This window comes from Muntiacus reevesi, chromosome 9 (genome assembly GCF_963930625.1).
Source record: "Muntiacus reevesi chromosome 9, mMunRee1.1, whole genome shotgun sequence".
NCBI classification, from domain to species: domain Eukaryota; kingdom Metazoa; phylum Chordata; class Mammalia; order Artiodactyla; family Cervidae; genus Muntiacus; species Muntiacus reevesi.
Window position 1 is genome coordinate 17,139,843 of NC_089257.1, and position 14,671 is coordinate 17,154,513.

The following is a 14,671-nucleotide window of genomic DNA, read 5'->3' on the forward strand; positions in this document are numbered from 1 at the left end:
CATGCACACACAACCAACTATTTGGGAGGAAGGAGGAATCTAGATTAAAGACTGGCATATAAGTGTCATATATGTGCCACTTGGTACACATAGGATGAATGAATGAATCAATCAATCAATCGCCCAATAAGAGCCCCAATAATTTTTACCACAAAGCACCTCTTTTAATTTCTATGATTCCCATTTGAAAGGTTTTGTCCATGAAACATATTGCATGGACTCTGTAATAATTCATTCCTTTTCCTAATTTTTCTTATAGATTATGTGAAAACTAGGGTGAACACATTGGTTCATTGCTATCATTCTAAGCAAAAGCAAAGAAATCTGGCATGGTTCATTCACTTGTCCTGCTAATTACACAGAGCCATGAGGCTTTCATTACACTTCTCTATGTTCAAAAAATAGCTTAGTGGATAGAATACTATGCAGGAATGAAATTGGACCACAACGGCACGCTATAGAGTAGATGAGTCATGATGCTTAGAAAAGAAACGTGACCCCAGAGAGTACATGCTTTGTGGCTCGATTTGCGTAAAATTTAAAATAGTCAAAACTATGGTGGTTAAAGGTGTAACTGGTTATCCTTGCAAACAATTAGAAAGGGCCAGGAAAGGCAGTTCTAGGATGCTTGTCACGCCCTATTTCTAGATCTGAGGACTGGCCCCATCTGAGTATTGGTCCCATTTTCTAAGTTTGTGAAAACACATTGTCACACTTTTATTTTTCTATATGTTAATAAAAACAAAGAAAAAACTCTGCAGGGGCTGTCAGGGCAAGGAGTTCCCATGGGGAGACTCTCTAACCCCATCCAGCGCCTGATCTTGCAGCTGGGGGCACTGAGGTCCAGCCAGCTGAGCTCCTGTCTCAGTCACAACAGATCTGGTTTCAGGCCTTTATCTACACATCAGTTTTCACTGAGCACCAGCGATGCAGCTGGTCTGGGGCTGTGGAACCTGTACTCCCAAGGTGGCTCCTCCTGAAGAATCTTTTAGAGGTAGTATGTTGACTCCTTCATGGTAAGACTCTGATAAGGAGTTGGAAGAAACAGTTCATGAGTCAAGTGGAGAAGCTGGTGAAGGATGGCACCTATTTAATGAGTTGGCTTCTTACTGTTGGTGGCTTACCTGGATCCCCCTCTCCTCCCACTAATGAAATCAGATTTTGCTCAGATGCTGCACCTTCCTCATGGGAACAACTGTTCTACCCTCTGGAAAAAGCACACAGCCATTATTGCAAATGGCAGGCATGTCCTGCAGAAGACCCCAGCAGGAATCCCCCTTAGGATGAAGCTAGCACAGCAGAGTAGTGGAGAGGCGTGGTATAGTAATAAATATATTTGGTCTTTGTCCCAGTTCCTGGAACTGAGCTCCTAAAACCCTTGGCATTTCCCACTAGGAGTGTCTTGTTAGTCACAAGGAACCCCTTGCTATCACACCTGAGTTGATGCTAATGAGGTAACATAGGATGGGGCCCCTTGATGGACTTAAGATGGGGCTGATCACCAGAAAGACCAAGAGATTCAAATTAGAACTTTCAGTCCCATTCACTGATGTAGGGATCCGGGAGAGGGGTAAGGGGAGGTAAAGATCGAATTCTATAAAAATTCTCTTTTTAAAAGATGTTTTTATGTGGACCATTTTTAAACTTGTCATTGAATTTGTTACAATATTATTTCTGCTTTATGTTTTGGTTTTTTTGGCCATGAGGCATGTAGGATCCTAGCTCCCTGAAACCAGTGATCGAACCTACAACCCCTGCATTGGAAGGCGAAGTCTTAACCACTGGACCACCCGGGAAGTCCCCTATAAAAATCCTTAAGATTCAGAGCCTCCTGGTTGGTGACCACAGCCAGGTGCTGGGAGGGTGGAATGGCTGGAGAGGGTATGGAGGATCCACACCTCTCTACCCATGCTCTTCCATTTGGCTCTATCTGAGTTGTAGCCTTTATAATAAACCAGAAATAGTAAGTAAAGCACCTTCCTGAGTTCTGCAAATTGTTCTTGGGAGTGACAGCGTCTGGGAAGGAGGTCGTGGAAATCCCTGATTTATGTTGGTCATAAGTATTGCATGGGTGGCCCAGGAATTGCAAGTGGCATTTGGAGAGGGGACAATCATGAGGGAGTAGGTCCCAACCTGTGCGATTCTGCATTCATTCTGGATCGTTTGGTGTCAAAGAATCAGAGGACAGAGCGTGGTTTGTTCGGTATTGGAAATCATCCCCAAGATGGAGACTTTCATCGACCTGGTTAAGGCATTAAATCAAACGGTCCTAAAATCTCCCCTACTTCTGCACTTCCCATCACATGTTTTCACTCAAGCCTGACTAGGATGGGGTCTCTGTTACCTGCAGCCCTGACCATCCTCACCGGTACCCTGTCCCACCAAAGGTACAAGCTCCACCCCCACCCACAGGTCCAATCAGGCTGGGATCGGAACTCTGGCTCGGCCTCTGCACAGCATCCTCCTCCACGGTGCCTTGGACCGCAGAGGGGCAGAAGGGGGGGCTGCAGCTTTGCACCTCCAGCGACCATCTCCCCTAAGTCTCCCACATGGCACTAGTGGTAAAGAACCCGCCTGCCAATGCAGGAGACGTAAGAGACGTCGTTCTGTCCCTGGGTCAGAAAGATCTCCTGGAGGAGGGCATGGCAACCCACTCCAGTATTCCTGCCTGGGAAATCCCATGGACAGAGGAGCCTGGTGGGCTACGGTCCACCGGGTCGCATAGCGTCAGATGTGCCTGAAGCGACTTATCACGCTAAGCCCAAGATCTGACCGGACACGCTAACCTGAGCTCCCTCTCATGCCCTGCAGCTGGGACCTCTAGGGAGAGCAGTTTGGCACTGCAAGCCTCTCAAAAACTACCCATGACCTTCGGTCCTGCAATTCCACTTCTCAGAATTTCTCCAAGACACACGGGTGAGGGTATTCATCGCAGCACTGTCTGGATGGCAAGGGGCAACCAGTGTGCCCGTCTGGAGGTTGGTTAAGTAAATGAGAGCACATCCACGCTACAGGCAGTTTTTTCAAAGGAGGAAGCAATGGAACAAACTCCACTCCCTGCTTCCACTCTGCCCCTAATGTCCATTCCCCACCCCAGAGCCAGGATGAACCTGTGACCACCTAAGTCAGATCAAATGGTCCCCAGCTCAAAACCCTCCTTGGAGCCCCATCTCACGCAGAGCAAACAGCAAAGTTCTTCAGGGGCGTGCCAGCCAGACCCAATCTGTACCCGCCCCCCACTCACACTGGACCTCATCTCCTCCCGCTGCCACTTCACTCTCACGGCAGCCCCGAAGGCTGCCTTGCACAGCCTGCAGCAAAGCAGGCTTCGTCTCAAGTTTTTGCATGGGCTGTTCCCTCTGCCGGGCATGCTCTTCCCCCAGGGACCCGCAGGGCTCACTCCTTCATGCCCTCAGCCCTTTGCTCAATATCACATCCTCCGGTCACTTGCATAAAACTGCAGCTCCCTTACGCTTTTCTCCCTTGCTTCATTTTCCTCCAGAGCACTATTCACCATCAAATATATGCAGTACTTATCTCTATTACTGGCTGGCTGTCTCCCCGACTAGAATGTAAAGTCCAGAAGGTCAGAGATGTGTATCTGTTTTGTTCATTGTTATATCCCCTGTCACTAGAAGAATGCCTGGTGCAAAGTTAAGCACACATCTGTTGGATGGATTACATAATTCGTGGTGAAAACAAAATAGAGGTAAAGAAGACTACATATATAATTTGAGAGGCAGTAAAAAATGGTGGCTGAGACCAAGCTGCCCAGGTTTAACTCCCAATAAGGTCCACCCTAGTGTGATGTCATCAGTTCAATTCAGTCGCTCAGTCGTGTCTGACTCTTTGCGACCCCATGGACTGCAGCACGCCAGGCCTCCTTGTCCATCACCAACTCCTGGAGTTTACTCAAACTCACATCCATCGAGTTAGTGATGCCATCTAACCATCTCATCCTTGGTTGTCCCCTTCTCCTCCTGCCTTCATCTAAATGAGCGTGATGTCATAGGAGTTACTTAACCTCTGTGTGCCTGGGGATATTAATAGCACCCACCTGATACGGCTGTTACGAGGATTAAACAAGTTAATATTTGTTATCTACCCAGAATGGTGTCTGATACAAAATGACAAAGCTATATTAAGTGAGTTAATATTTGTTATCTACCCAGAATGGTATCTGATACAAAATGACAAAGCTATATTAATGTGTGTTTTATAAAATAAACATGCCCCATTTTAATAAAATTAGGAGAACATATGTATTTATATGTGCTCATGCATGCACAGAATAGCTCTAGGCTATGACAGTCACTGCTCCTGAGACTGAGCACTCAAGTGGGGAACGGGACTTACTTCTCACTGAGTTGTACACCAGATCCATGCATTTCTAACTTAAAAAAACAGCTCAGTAATGCATGTGTGCATGCTTAGTCACTTAGTCATGTCCAACTCTTTGTGACCCCATGGGGTGGACTGTAACCCTCCAGGCTCCTCTGTCCATGCAATTTTTTCAGGCAAGAACACTGGAGTGGGTTGGCCATGCCCTCCTCCAGGGAATCTTCCCGACCCAGGGATCGAACCCAGGTCTCCCGCATTACAGGTGGATTCCTTACTGCTGAGCCACCAGAGAAGCCCTAGTAATGCCTAGGAGTTACTAACTGTTGAGGCTGGCTGACGGACGCATGGAAGTTTATTATATTCTTCTATCTTTTCTGCATAGTAAAAAGTTTTAGAGTACATATCAGTATTTATAGCCTAAAAAATTAGTCCCAGGCTGCCCTACCTCCTCCCCTTCAAGCATGGCAGCAAGTGGGGAGAACGGGAGGTGGTATCTGCTGATAGAGGGTGGGTGGGGTAGGGGACTCCTTCCGACCCCCTGCTGTCCCCATGGAAGCGGACCCTGAAGTCCGTTCCCTGAGACCCAGCTGGCCCCAGGATTCTAACACTAAGTCAATCACAGCCATATAAGGCTGGGGAGGAGGGGATGTGCCTCTGGAGGGTGGGGTCAGGCTGCAAGCAGAATAGGGTCTCTGGGCTGAGCTACAAGGGCTCAGGGAGGCCATGCTCTCAGATGCCAAAGCGGGAGGAAGGCAAGGTCTTGATGGGCAAAGGTCTGGATAGGTACATTCATTCAAGGGTAATCAGGGGTGCTCTGCATTGATTGCTGGCTGGGTGGCAGGCAGATGCTGGAGACCCAACATGTCCTCTGGTGTCCCCAGCTCCTTACCTCTATGATGCTAATGCAGAAGGCAGAGAGTCTTTAAGCAATCTGCCCCCAGGTCCCACCTGTGGCTCTTAAGAGTCAGCGCTGGCTCTCACATCTCACTGCCTCCTATAGACCGTCAGAGCTGAAAGGATGCACCCAGGCTTCAAAAGTGTTAGTCACTCAGTCCTGTTCAACTCTTCTTGGTCCCATGAATTGGAGCCCACCAGGCTCCTCTGTCCATGGAATTCTCCAGGCCAGAATACTGGAGTGGGTAGCCATTCTCTTCTCCAGGGGATCTTCCTGACTCAGAGATCGAACAGGTCTCCTGCACTGCAGGCAGATTCTTGACCACCTGAGCTACTAGGGAAACCCGGCCCCAAGCCCCTCCTTTCTAGACAAGGAAATGAAGGCCCAGAGGCAGTGACTTTGTCAAGACCTCCCAGAGGAAGACTCTGGAAGATGCACACCTGCCACCACCCGGCCTGTGCTGGCAGCCCCTCCTCCCGTTCTGCTCTCCCTGCCCCTCTCCACTGTGGCGTCCTTGGCATCCTTGCCTCGACACGCTTCCCACTGACGCCACAGCGGAAGCCTCTACGCCACCAGGGAGGACCCTGATGAAACACCGCGCGGCGTCTTGGCCACAAGGAAAGGGGTGCCACTGTCTGTACCACGAGACCGGGAGGGAAAGACCCGTGGAGGTGGGGAGCTGCAGGGCCATCGGGGGCCCGGTGGGCCAGACCCCAGCCTTTACTTCTCCTGCCGTCCCCTCCTGCTCCCTCCTCCCCTCCCTATTCCATCTCGCCCTGCCATTCTCACTGGCGGTTTACTTACCTAGTTTATTTACCCAATTCTGCTCAGAATTTCAGAATTAAAAGAAACCTCACAGGTCACCTAAATTCCTCCTTCTCCAGGTGTGGTCCACAGATGGGCAGTAGGGCCATTACCTGGCGCTGGTTCGAAATGCAGAGTCCGGGGCTCCACCCCCAGACCTCCCAAGTCAGAGTCTGCTTTAAAACAGGAGGCTCCCCAAGTGACCCGTATGCACAGGAGAGTCTGAGAAGCACTAGTCTACACGGCCAGAGGCTGGGAGCCTCTGTGTATGCTCAGTGTATGCCATCACTGAGCGCGCACGGATACCTCTAACAGGGAACCAGGTAGCCAGGCCAGCCTTCCATCCTGGCACAAGTAAGGCGTGTGTGTGTGTGTGTGTGTGTGTGTGTGTGTGTGTGTGTGTGTGATGGAAGGGGCGGCCCTTCCATCCTGGCACAAGTAAGGTGTGTGTGTGTGTGTGTGTGTGTGTGTGTGTGTGTGATGGAAGGGATGGCCCTTCCATCCTGGCACAAGTAAGGTGTGTGTGTGTGTGTGTGTGTGTGTGTGATGGAAGGGGTGGCCCTTCCATCCTGGCACAAGTAAGGTGTGTGTGTGTGTGTGTGTGTGTGTGTGATGGAAGGGATGGCCCTTCCATCCTGGCACAAGTAAGGTGTGTGTGTGTGTGTGTGTGTGTGTGTGTGTGTGTGATGGAAGGGATGGCCCTTCCATCCTGGCACAAGTAAGGTGTGTGTGTGTGTGTGTGTGTGTGTGTGATGGAAGGGGTGGCCCTTCCATCCTGGCACAAGTAAGGTGTGTGTGTGTGTGGGTGTGTGTGTGTGTGTGTGTGATGGAAGGGGTGGCCCTTCCATCCTGGCACAAGTAAGGTGTGTGTGTGTGTGTGTGTGTGTGTGTGATGGAAGGGGTGGCCCTTCCATCCTGGCACAAGTAAGGGGTGTGTGTGTGTGTGTGTGTGTGTGTGTGTGTGTGATGGAAGGGGCGGCCCTTCCATCCTGGCACAAGTAAGGTGTGTGTGTGTGTGTGTGTGTGTGTGTGTGTGATGGAAGGGGCGGCCCTTCCATCCTGGCACAAGTAAGGTGTGTGTGTGATGGAAGGGGTGGCCCTTCCATCCTGGCACAAGTAAGGTGTGTGTGTGTGTGTGTGTGTGTGTGTGTGTGTGTGTGTGTGTGATGGAAGGGGTGGCCCTTCCATCCTGGCACAAGTAAGGTGTGTGTGTGTGTGTGTGTGTATGTGTGATGGAAGGGGCGGCCTTTCCATCCTGGCACAAGTAAGGTGTGTGTGTGTGTGTGTGTGTGTGTGTGTGATGGAAGGGGCGGCCCTTCCATCCTGGCACAAGTAAGGTGTGTGTGTGTGTGTGTGTGTGTGTGTGTGATGGAAGGGGCGGCCCACCATCGGCCCTGAGCATCCCCTGCTGAGCTTGTCATACTGTAAGCCTGCACCACCCTCCCACCTAAGCCATTTCCGTAGTCACACATGTAGTCACACAGGTAACTAAGTCAGCCATGGCAACACAGCACAAATACCATACACCTGCTTGCTCCCCAGAGAAGGGGAGCCGACTTGATTACTGCTGGCTACAAAAGGTGCCAGGTCCTCAGCCCTGAGTTTTTCCAGTGCGGAGTAACCTACAGTCCCCATCTGGGTCCACCATATCGCCCCATGGGACCTGGGGGCAGAGTAACTGGTGCTACCGTGCTGATGAGCCAGCTGTTTCTTTGCTGGGGGTAATCAACTGTCCTGCTGATCCATGGAGTCTTGGCCACATGTAGGCTCTATGCCAAGAGATTAGGGTTCTTTCCTAAGTGCATATGTGCATAAGTATGTCTTATGTGTATGTGTGCACCATTCGTGGCCATTTATGAAGAATTAACACTCTTCCCACATTCCCATGAAAAGGCTTACACATGTGGGTTTATTCATATGCGAGGACCTGGATTTGAGGGGATTCAAAGGGAACCTGGCTCTTCGTGAGCACCTCCGTTGTACCAGGACTTGGGCCAGGAGCTCCACCTTTTCCTTATCTCACTTAATCCTCTCTGCAACCCTGCAGGGTGGATTCTATCCCTGTCTCACCCTTGAGGAAACTGAAGCTCTAGCAGCAGGTCAGGTTTGACATGGTAGAAAGCATAAATGATCTGGACACAGGTAGTAAAGAAGTCAACAGTGAGCTGATTTCAGAGCACACCTGTGAAGGCAAGGTGCTGTGATTACTAATTATTATAATGACTGTATGTCAAGTTGCACCAAACAGTATTCTGGGGCTTCCTGGGCTAGGCTGACCAGCTCCACACTGAGGAGGCACTTACACTCCACAGGGATAAACAGGGCCAGGACCAAGGATGGAAGACCTTCCTCCTGGTTTTCCAGGAAGAAGCAGGAGGGGTACGGATGTGGCTGATGCCAGGTGCTGTGCCTGGGGTTCTACACATACTGTAGAGGAGATCCATTCATTCACTCTTGACTTTGGCACGCTGTGGCGTGCCAGGCACTGTCCTAGGTGCTGGGAACCTGGGGTGACCTAGGTCCCTGCCCTCATGAGGCTTGTAGCCCGGGAAGAATGTCTGTAGGCTTCCCTGCTGACATCCATTCCCCCTTCTGGCGCCGAGCCCCCTGGTGTCCTTGGAGAGTCCCCGTTTCGAAATGCTTCACTCTGACTGATTGGCCCAAGGACTGATCCACAGCAGACATATCTACCCAGCAGAGTGAATGGTGCAGGGAAGGGAAAAGGGCCCAGCTAATGAAGAGCTGTAGTTTGGGGGCTTTGGAGGAATCTGCTGGGAATAGGAGGCACTGAAAGAACAGAACAGAAGTTCAGACCCGCTGGCAGCCAGCCACTGTGCCACCAAGTCCAGCAGTCTGCCTATGAGTGGAGCCAGTACAGAGGAGAGCAGCGGCGGACAGTCTGAGTCCCGATGACACTCTGTGAGCCCTGGATCCAGCTGTGCCTGAAGCTGTGGACACTCATGAACCTCTTACTTTATTGGGCCCACAAACTCCACTTTTGCCTAATTCTGCTTAACTGGGGTTTCTGTCTGATTGTATTTAGTCCTTTCAACAATCTTCTGAGTTCAATTCTGCTGTACCTGTTTTTCAAATTTAGAAAAATGGAGACTCAGAGAGGCTAGGTAGCTTGAACAAGGATGCAAAGCAACTATCTAGAGACTCTCCAGGTCAAAGCCCATGCCCCTTTCCACTACTCCAGGGTGGCAGCCTAGTGTTGAGGGTGATAAACTGCAACTGTAGGTAGGGTAGGGTCTTCCATGGCAGGGAGTGAAGGGACCTCCTCGGAGACGTGGCCCCTGAGGAATGATTAGAACAAGAACTCGCTCTAACCAGAGACAGGCTTAGAGACAGGCAGCAGAAGTATGGATCCACAGCTTACAAACGGGTGGCTGACTTTTTTCCAATTTTTATTTTTGCTTTGGTTGCCAACTCTAAAGAAACAGAAGATTTCGTGTAGAAACATGGATGTTCAGCTTCTCTGGAAAATCAGCAGTGTTCGCAATGCCAGGCAAGGGGTCCCACGTGGCAACAATTTGCCAGGGCTGGGTGGTGGAGGCCAAATGGGCGGGACGCCTACTCTCCACATCTCCGGCGGACCCGTGTCCCTCCTGCCTGGGCCGGGCCGCTGGGTGTGTGGCCTCACTCAGAGACCAAAGTGCTGTGTGGACGCTGTCCTCTGGGAACTCAGCCTCGGGTGAGACGGGGGTGCTGGGGCGAGTCCTCACCGGTGCCCCAGCCTCTGTCCACCCTGCCTGCACCCAAGAATGGCCCAGAACGGCTCTCAGCAGGGGCTCGATACACATCTGGTGAAGGGAAGAAGAGAGGGAGCTGGGGGCTCTCAGGACCACTCACAGTGAGCTTATAAACCCACTCCAAGAGGCAGCTTGGTGTGGAAGTCAGGAACAACTCGGGCTCCACAAACTATGGCTCCACCACACACAGCTGTGTCATCTGGGGAATTTGTTTCACCTTCTGGGCCTCCAGTTACCCCTGCACAAAATGGGGATAATAATAGTCAAAGAGGGGTGTTGTGAGCAAAATGATGAGCAATCAGTAAATAAACATTAGCCTGACTTCCATGAGTCATTGACCTGAGCTAAATCCCTTCCTCTCTCTGAGCCTCAGTTTACCCAAGGTGGTTAGGTTGGACTTTCAGCCAGAGCCGACCAGCTCTCATATTCTGTGACTATGAAAATTCAGCATTCTTGCAAATTTCCAAAGCTGGGCCACAAAGAAGCACCCCAGCAGGTCACAGGGGTCTCTCTGCTGAACCACTCCACCACTAGGCGTCAAAATAGACCCAAATGTCCATCACGGTAGAATCATGGGATTCCAGATTCATTTTGATTCAGCCCAAGCTCCAGCCCTAGGACCTGCAAAATCACGACCTAAAGGCACAGGGACACAGCGACACAGCTGGAAGGAGTGGCCCTGGGGGGGCTCTTCGGGGGATCCCAGGGTGTCCAGGCCTTGCCTCTGAGCTCGCGGGCAGGGCTCCACACAGGCGCCTCACCGCGGCTGGCGCCCGGGCACCCAGCTGGCAGGGCCGTTTCCATTCCCTCGCACACGCCCCCGGATGGGAAATGATTCATGAAAACCAAGAAGGCAAAATTAGCCCAGAGGCTGCCGAGTAATTTATGCAGCCAGCAGCCCCGGGAGGGAGGGGAGGCCCCTGCTGCCAGCTCACTGTGGCCTCCTGGGGGCTGGCGGAGGCCTGTCTGGCCATCAGCAGCCTCTGCCTCTGGGGTCTTCTATTTCTGGACTCAGCCTCCAGAGGATTCCGGAACTTTCTCTGATTCTCCCCCACCCCCAATTTTCCAACCCTTCAACAGATCCGCGCATGCCACTGGGGAACCAGCTGTCATGGGGTGGCTGGGGACACATGCCTGCCTTTCATCCTAACCTCAACTTAGGGGGACCACGTCACCTCCTGTTTCACCAGTGAGGAAACTGAGGCTCAGAAAGGCCAGGTGGGTGGCCAGGCGTGAGTGGGAAAGCTCGTATTCAAACCCAGATCTCGCAGCCTCCAGAATCAGCGCTTGCCTCCCATGTGGGGGTACTGACTGCCGAATCCCAGCTTCCCAGGGCCCACCTGGGGGAGTGCAGTGGTGGAGTTCCCTGGCGAGCCCCACCTCGCCCTGCCATGTGATTCTTACCGTCCCAGGACTGTCTGGGACCAGAACCTGGTCCTCGATTCCGAGTCCATTTGTCCCCCAACTGGCAAGGCTGAGAGTCCCCAGTAGCCTAGCGTCTTCAAAGGGGTTGAGACAATGCCAGTCTGGGCCCTACAGCATAAATCACACCCCTGAAAGGGAAGGGCAGAACAGCAGTGAGCCCTGCTCCCACTTCACAGGGCTGTGCGCCCAGGCCCAAAGAGGGGTAGGAACTTACTCAAGGCCACACAGCAGATCTACGGCAGATCCTGGGATGGATCCTGGCATCTCCTGAGTCCCCCTGCAGAGCGCCTACTGTCAGGGCTGTCCACTCAGGGGGCACACCTGAATAGGGGCTCCTGCCACACAGGAGACCTCCAGGGGCCCCCGATCTGGCTCTGCCCCAGGCACCTGCCCCACTTTTGAAACCCACAATGAGGAGCTGGAGGGGCCCTCGGAAGGCAGTGGGTGAGGCCTGGAATCATGCTCCACACCTGTGGGAACCTGGGTGAGTCACCTCGCCTCCCGGAGCCTGAATGAAAGACAGGCATGGGGAAATGACAAGAAAAATGAGGGAGGGAGCTACCCGGTCGGCTGTGAGCGACCCACAGGAATGCAGGGGTCTGCACGCACCCTCTCACAGGGCTCGCCCTCCGCCCCTCTGGACCCCGGCTTTGCCCAGAGGAAGCCCAACGCCAGCCACGGGTGACACCCCACAGCCACCCATGCAAATAGAACTTGCCTCCGACCCTCACCCCCCGAGGGAGACAGCTCAGAGCCGCACCCTAACTCCCAGGATGGTTCAGAGCCACTTGGAGGCACCGTCAGCCCAGAGGGACCACAGCCGCCGTGGGCCAGCCCTGACCTCAGCTCTTTGAAACATCACCACGCAGTACTCTGCCCATCGACACTGGAGAAAAGGTGGCTGCCTCTTACTTTACTGCCACTTAGAGGGGCAGAGTCACTTGTCCAAAGCCTCACATCCATTCACACAATTATTCCCAACAAATGCATATCGAGGCCCGCCATGGCCAGGTACCAGGAGAAGACAGGCGGGTGTCACTCTCCCAGCTGTGAGAGGCCTTGTCCTGGTACAACGGGCAACTCTGAGCCACTCTGCTGGGATTCCAGTCTCAGCTTCACCCCCACCAGCCATGTGACCACGGGAAGTCACTTCTTTGTGCCTGTTTGCCCACTACATGGAGATAATACTGGTGTCTACCTCCTGAGATTATTCCAAGGATTCAGTGAGATATTATTAGTCAAGACAGCATAGCACCTGGCACACAGTAAGTGCTCAATACATACAAACAGCTATTGTTGAGCCAGGACCCAGCCCATATTCCTCTTCTGACACCAGCAATCTGTGCTCTTAACTCAAAGCTGGGCCAGCTCACCATCCTTGGTGTGACGGGCAGCACGACTGGTTAGGTCTACAGAGAGTGGGTTCAAGTTTCCCGTCTGCCAGCCGCCAGCTCAGACCAGCCCCCTGCGCCTTTCAGAGCTTCCCTTCCTCCAGTTTTAAAATGCGCCGCATGATGGCTACTCTCCCGCCTCCCTGGAGAAGCACCCAGGCTCCCCAGGGAGGCTGCAGACCCCTGCCCACACCACAGAGCAGGCCCAGAGAGAAAGCTGCTTCCCTCCGCAGGGGCACGTGGCCTCAGCTGAAGGAGCCACTCTCTGTCCTGCCGTCTCTGGTTGCTGAGAGCGTTTGCGGCTGGTGCTGGGTAAAGGTCGGGCCCCGGGCCAGCGCTGGTGTTTCTCCTTCCAACCCTCTGTGCTCACTGACCACACCTGCCATGGACCAGAGGGCAAGAGGACAGGCAGGGCTGCCCCACTGGGCACCTTCTGCCAAAACCATCACACGGGGTGGCCTCATGAAAAAGAACTGAACAAGGAGCCAGTTGGCCCGGGTATATTCCTTTAACCCGGCCAGCGCCTAACTGTGCGGCCTTGGGAAAGTCACTTGACATCTCTGGGCCTCTGTTTGCACATCTGTGAAATGGCCTTGACCAGGCTGCCTACTTCAGAGGGTGGCTGTGCAGAGCTGGTTAGATGGTGGCATAAAGGTGGTTTTGAACCTAAAAGGAGGGGAGAGGGAAGGAGGTGTGAGAAAAAGAACAAAGGGGCCATCCTTTCCAGCGCTAACTAGATGATGAGCTGCAGAGATTTACCCCAGGGGCTGAAAGGTAAACCCAGGCCTGGACCAACCAGTGTGGTCCAGAGGGGCCCCAGGGCTCTCAAGGGAGAGCTTGGCCCCGGGCGGCTTTCTTCTGCTCACCCTGCAGGCCAAGGGAGATCAAATCCCCGGCCACAACAGGCCCCATTGAGAGTCGGTAAATCTGCCCGAGGTATGGGGTTACATTACCAGGTTCCTGGCCACCATCACCAAGCAGAGGGTCAGGCTGACCTCCTTCCCTCCCCGTGGGCCTCGATCCAGAACCGACAGGGCCAAGCTCGGCAGAAATCTGATCGTCCGCTGCCTTCCCAGGCAGCAGCCTCCTCTGGGAAATCAGTGGACAGTGGGCTGAAGCTGTCGCAGAGGCTGGAGCCATCCCAGGCAGCCCACAGGGAACACAGGCCCTCTGCCCTCAGAGGTGGGTCTGGAGCTCACGCAGACAAGAGACCCCAGGATGATAACATTCTTGGGACTGTTGCCAGCATCGTGCACGTTACACGTTAGTTTACTTGGTCCTCATGGAAGTGCTACACAGGCCACTGTTATCTGTTTCACAAAGGATGAAACTAGGCACAGAGAGGCTAAGGCAATTTCCCAGAAACACCAGGATCTGAACCGAGGCCTCTGGATTCCAAAGTTTACTTATCACAACAGCCACCAGAGACGGGAGGAGGCATTGAAAAACACACCTTTTGAGTAAGGGTAGAAAAACCCAAGTGTGAAAGAGAAAAGACTCCAGGGGCCATGGCTGTTGTTTCCAGCTCTCTGGGGACTGGTACAGGGCAAGGGAGCAGATTTTCTCTCTGGCTAAAGAAGAGATGCAGGAATAGCTGCAGATCCTCAGGGAGACATTTGGTTCCGTGCAAAGCCCCAGTGGACAGATTTTAAATACTGCACAGCAATTTTTGTGTGTGTGCAAAAAATGCAACTGGCTCCCATAACCCAGCAGCAGCACAAGAATAAAATTAGAATTAAGCTAAATGTACAGCAGTAAGAGAATGGCTAGATAAATGATAATTCTCTCCACTGATACACTACTGTGTTCAGTTCAGCTCAGTCGCTCAGTCGTGTCCGACTCTGCGACCCCATGGACTGCAGTATGCCAGGGTTCCCTGCCCATCACCAACTCCCGGAGCTTACTCAAACTCATGTCCATCGAGTCGGTGACACCATCCAGCCATCTCATCCTTTGTCATCTCCTTCTCCTCCTGCCTTCAATCTGTCCCAGCATCAGGGTCTTTTCCAACGATTTACTACTCATTGATTTACAATGATTTACAATGTTATACTATTGTGTAT

General features: G+C 52.5%; 1 protein-coding gene across 2 annotated transcripts in view; it reads right to left on the reverse strand.

The window, feature by feature from the left end:
- The window catches only part of PRDM11 (PR/SET domain 11), an 89,774-nt gene that overhangs the window by 61,132 nt on the left and 13,971 nt on the right, over positions 1-14,671 (reverse strand). The window lies entirely within an intron of this gene.